Raw genomic sequence first — 6000 nt, 5'->3', positions numbered from 1 at the left:
AAAAAAAAAAAAAAGCAACCCTCACTTTAGAAGAAAACCTTAGTCTTCAACCAAAGATCAGAATACATAGTATATTATATATTTACCTCTTCCGTGAATGGCAAATGTTAAAAACATGAGGTGTTCTTTTTTTGTTTGTTTGTTTGTTTAGTTTTCCTCATCTTTTTTTCCCCTACCTCTTATGATAGGTATTTAACTTTTTAGATTGTCTATCAAATATCAAAAACTGCCGTTCATTTTATCTAATCCACAAAAAACATCCACTGTGCCACCTAGTTCTAGTTTAAATTCATGAACACACATCTCAAATGGAGTCTCTCAGTACTTCCAAGCAACCCTACTACACTTCCCCAGTATGTTCTCTCTTCGTTCTCCAAAACAACTATTTCACACATCCTCTGCTCTCCTCAAATCTCCCACATCCTCCTGCACTTTTTCAGTCCTGCCCAGCTCTCCCACCTCTTCCTTGATGCCTCTCTACCTCACTCCGTTTTAAATCTTGTTTATATTTCACTGACATATCAATCTCTTTCCTTGGTCTTAGAGCCTTTGAAATTCCCCTTCCCTTTAATTGGAATGCTCCATATTTCATTTAGTTCCTTCTTGTCTTTCTAGTTTCCTGCTTCAGCTTAAATGTCAAATTCTCATCAAGACCACCTTGTAATCTAAAGATGCTCCCACTCAGTTACTCTCTTGCACATCAACTTGATACATTGCCTTTCAAGCATTTATCAATATCTGGTATTGGTTTGTCTATTTCTTTCCGATCTCCACTTGAATAAGTAAGGGAACCAGGGCCTTACCTATCCAATTTACTTCTGTATACTCAACACCCAAATTTGAGCCTGTCACATAATTAGGCTCAAAATGAATTTTCATTGAGTAAATTTTCCCAATTTTTGAGAGATGAGGAAACTGAAGATTAGACAATCTAAATAAATTGCTTCAATTCATTCAGGTAGTAAATAACAAAGTTAGGATTCAAACCTAAATCATTTTAGGTTCAGGCTATATCCCCATCTATTAAAAAAAAAATCTTTTGCTAGAATGAACAGTTTTAAATGTTTTTGACCTCTGGGGAGTATTTGTGAATGTGGACAGCATTTACGATCGCTCGTGTCTGGCCTTCAATTCCTTCGCCTTCCTTCCTGCTTCCTATATCTCTGAGTCTCTGATCGACTGGCAGTACAGTACAGTTTAAGCTGGCTCTGCTTTTCCCTTCACGCCCATGAAGTGAGCTAGTTCATGCCTGACAGTAGCATCCAGATTCAGACTTTAGAAAACATGGAATAGAATATTTTCCAAGGGGTTCTATCAATTTGAAATCTGTGTTTATTCATTAACCTTAATTCTCAGGAAGTTGCATTTTTAGTTCTTTGCAGAAAATGAGGACCTTGTGTTGATACTTCATTGATTCTCAAATTAACTAATAAAGAAAAAGGAGAAGGAAAGAAAATGAGGGCTCTTTGACTGTTGCCATAAATAGCGCTTAGGAAAATCTTCACAAAGAGGCTACAGTCTCAAGGAATGCTGAAGTTACAGGATCATTTGTTGGATTTTCTTCAGAAACCAAGACCTACACAGATTAAAATACTATTATTTATTGAATATTTATTATATACTTGACACTATTTCCAGCTCTTTATGTGTATTTATTTTATATTTACAACAAACTTATGAAATACTGTCAATATCACACCCATTTTCCACATCAGAAAACTGAGGCCAAGAAAGATTTTTTAAAAGGTTGCCCAAAGTCACACACTTATGTGGTGAAACTGGGATTTCATCCTGTCAACATGACTCTGGAGTAGGGGTTCTTAACCATTCGCACCACTTTTTTTTGCGTTTGTTTGTTTGTTTGCTATGAATTCCTTTGGCAGTTTGTTGAAGCTTATGGACTCCTCAGAATCTCTTTCAATGTGTAAGTAAAATACATAGGATTAGAAAGAAAGACATTTATATTGACATACAATGATCAGTTTATTAGAAAGACAAATTTGTGATATGGCGATATATATGCTTCATTATTGATGCATCAGGTAACAAGATCTAGTGGCAGGTCTAAAATATTGAAATGTGAAGTTGTGATAAATAATATAGCATAAATAATAATGTATTATAATATAAAAGTATCAGTGATTTCTATTGGCGACAAAGTCATAGGTGACAAAAATCTGTTTAAGGTTAGTGAAAATAAAGACGTCACTTTATCTAAGCTAATGGACACCTTACCTGGACCTCAGGTTAGAAACCCTCATCTAGAACCTGAACATAATGTCCCCTGAAGTGCTGCAAAGACCTCCTCACTGTTCTCCCAGCTTTTAATCTCATTTACTCTCCCTGCTTGGACGGCTCTCTTCAACGGCTGTCATTTTAAATAACAGTCTAAAAGCCTCTTCCTGGAAGCATTGCCTGACACCCTTCCCAGCCCTAATCCCCACAGGTTTCATCACCTCTTCCTCTATGTCACTTTAAGATCTTGTATATACATTTATGATTACATACATGACAATGCATCATATTTAATTTGTCAATAGGTCTTTCTTACTGTAACGTGAGCTGCTTGGGAGAGGAACTGTGTCTTGATCAGTCATTAATTTATCTATTTATTCATTCAGTAAAAATGTATTGAGCACTTCCTATTACAAGGTACTATTTTGAGCACTGCAAATATAACAATGAGCATGACAGACACCATCTTATCCTCATTGCTTTTCAGCGTTGAACTCCTTTCTAGTCCTCAGTATTTGGCTCATGGTTGAAAGATACTAAATTAATCTGTTTAACTGGATTAGATTGAGTATTTCAAGGTCATAGTACTAGTTGGCAAAAATTCTCCCTAAAAGAAATATTTCTTGAGGAGTTCCTCAGTTGTTATATCCTTATATAAATTGCCAGGAATATAGCAGACATTCAATAGTCAATTCCTTTCCTCTCTTTTCTTCTAGGCTCTTGTTGGCCTGGTCACCAAGTAAGCTAAATCTCTCTGCATAGTAAAGAATAGCTAGTTATTTATAAGTTTTGCAGGAGGGGAGAAGAGTTGAGAAGGTCTACTTTTGTCCTCTTTTCTGGTCAGGTGTAACAATAGTTAGTACTTATTGATAGCTTACAATGTACCAGGCCTAGTTCTAATCACGTCACATGTATTACCCTGTTTAGACCCCACAATAACCTTAGCAGAGAAAACTGAGGTTTAAAGAGGTTAAGTGGCTTGTCCAACTTCCAACAGGTAGAATGTACTCAGGTGGGGGAATTATAACCCAGGCAGTCTGTTCCTCAGTGTACCCACTGCTATTGACCAGCATAGGGTCAGAGACAAGGACTTTGAATGGAATCTACCTATAGCCTTCCCCCTGGTCATGACCTTGCTCAAGGAAATTATGTTTGAGACGGCAAACTGGTAAGACTGAAGTCTGTGGCTAGGACAGAACTAACGAGGGCCTCAGCAGCATTCATACTACACTGTTTATTTAATATTGTGTTTTTAAAGCAATCGATCAATCTATTTTCTCTGGAATTAATGTTGGTTCTACTACCTGTGAGACAACAGGAAGAAATTTCTTAAAAAGGAAATTTTCTTTGGACTGTCTTTAGACATAACTGGATAAATTCTATCAAACTGGGGTGTTTAAGTTAATTGTAATACAACCTGATTACCATGTGCATTATTTACTTAATCTAGGCCCATACTGAAACAAAATATAAGGAGTACCTGAGTATCTTTTTAATATATGGCAGAAGAAACTTAAAAAATATATTTTTTTCCTTCTCTAAGCAAAAGATATATAGTGGCCAAATGTAAAGAAAACAACAACAAGAACGATAACAACAAAACCCCACAAGACCCAATTATATGCTGCCTACAAGAGATTTGCTTCAACTTTAAGGGCACATGCAGACTGAAAGTGAAGGGATGAAAAAGGTATTCCGCACAAATGGAAATCAAAAGAAAGTAGGTATAGCTACACTTACATGACATAAAATAGACTTTAAGCCAAAGTCTATAACAAGAGACAAAGAAGGTCATTCTGTAATGACAAAAAGATCAGTTCATCAAGAGGATATAATGTTTATACATATTTATTCATTCAACATAGGAGCACCTAAGTATATAAAACAAATATTAACAGATCAGAAGGGAGAAATAGACAGCAGTACACAAATAGCAGGGGACTTCAATATTCCACTCTGAACAATGGATAGATCACCCAGATAGAAAATCAATAGGCAACATTGCACTCAAATGACACATTAGGTCAGGCGTACTTAACCTTTACATAACATTCTCTTCAACAGCATCAGAACACATATCCTTCTCAAGCACACGTGGAACATTCTCCAGGATAGATCTTATATTAGGCCACAAAATAAGCCTTAATAAATTTGAGAAAATTGAAATCCTATCAAGTATCTTTTTCAACCACAATGATATGAAACTAGAAATCAATTATGAGAAAACTGGAAAATTTACAAATATACAGAGATTAAACAACATACTCTTGAAAAACCAAAGAGAAATCAGAATATGTCTTGAAACAAATGAAAATGGAAATATGACATACCAAGACTTAACGGAAGCAGCCAAAGCAGTTGTAAGAGGGAAGTTTATAGCAATAAACTATGTTAAGAAAAAAAAGAAAGCTCTCAAATAGACAATCTAACCTTATACCTCAGGGAACCTGAAAATGCAAAATGAAATAAGCTCAAAGTTAGTAGAAGGAAGGAAATAATAAAGATCAGAGCAGATACTATTATTAAAAGTACAACTCTGTGGCATTAAATACGTTTATATTCTTATGTGACCATTACCATTATCCATATCTAGAACTTTTTTATCATCCTAAACTAAAACCCTGTACCCATTAAATAATAACTCCTCATACTCCCCTTCCCCAAGCCTCTAGTAACACCTGTTAATTTTTATACAAGTATCTTTAATCGCGATTCTTAAGTAAATTATTTTATTGGTTAATTATATTTTAACTTAGATTTCACTGATACTCATGAAGTAGATATTATTTTTAAATATTTATCACCTAATGAAGTTCCTCTTTTGTGAATTTTCTGCTCATATTTGTTCATTTTACTTCTGGGACATAGCGTTATGTTTTAGCAGGGGTATTATAGTGTGTTTTTTTCCCACGGGATAAAAACAATTTAGTTCAATAAGTTTTAGATTGCTTCCCATATGGCAGCAGAAAAACCTAGGAAGAAAAGGAGTAAAATCCTTCCCTCTTAAAAAAAAACTATTAGTTAGCTCTAATAATCATAATTAATATTTTTTATTAAAAAAGGAAACAAAGTCTTCTTTCCACAATCCCCAACCACCAGTCCCATTACTCTGAGATAATTACTTTTAATAACTTCTTGTGTATCCTTCTAGAAATTTTATATGTATATACTAGCATTGTTGCAGAGTAGGGCTCCCAGGAGGTGGGCTGTAAGGTGGAGGTTAGCATGTAGGAAGTTTATTAGTGTGTCCTCAGGATCAACACCTATAGGGGAGCTAAGGAAGCAGAATTGGGCAGAGAGAGAAATTACGTTCTGATATCGTTTCAACAAATGCTTTAGCTAATTCTATGGAAAGCTCTGAGCTGGGTTGTCCTGGGTTGGAATGAGGTGGCCAGGATTTCATACCCCTCATTGATCAGTCATTAGATGCAAGCTGTCCTAAGAAGTGACCATGGGCACCCTTGTCAGCTGAGAGAGCTTCTCAGAGAGAACTCCCAACAGCTGGGGGGGATGGTGCAAGTGAACTGCAGTGTCCTTCACAGGCCATTTTTTGTACCTCTTGACGTCACTTATTGTATAAGTGCTGGATGCAGGTCTTCCAGGTTCTGGTGGGCCACTTTTCCTGAGAGAAGTTTGTAAGGAGAAGGAAGTGGGAAGAACTACAGCCTCCACCACTGAAGCTGATTTGAGGTCCCAACTTCAAATATACTCAGTCTCCAGCTTCTCTTGTTCAAACATGGATTCCTCTCATCCTCAGTTTGTGCC

This window comes from Rousettus aegyptiacus, unplaced genomic scaffold (genome assembly GCF_014176215.1).
Source record: "Rousettus aegyptiacus isolate mRouAeg1 unplaced genomic scaffold, mRouAeg1.p scaffold_m13_p_7, whole genome shotgun sequence".
Classification (NCBI taxonomy): domain Eukaryota; kingdom Metazoa; phylum Chordata; class Mammalia; order Chiroptera; family Pteropodidae; genus Rousettus; species Rousettus aegyptiacus.
This window is presented reverse-complemented; position numbering follows the sequence as displayed.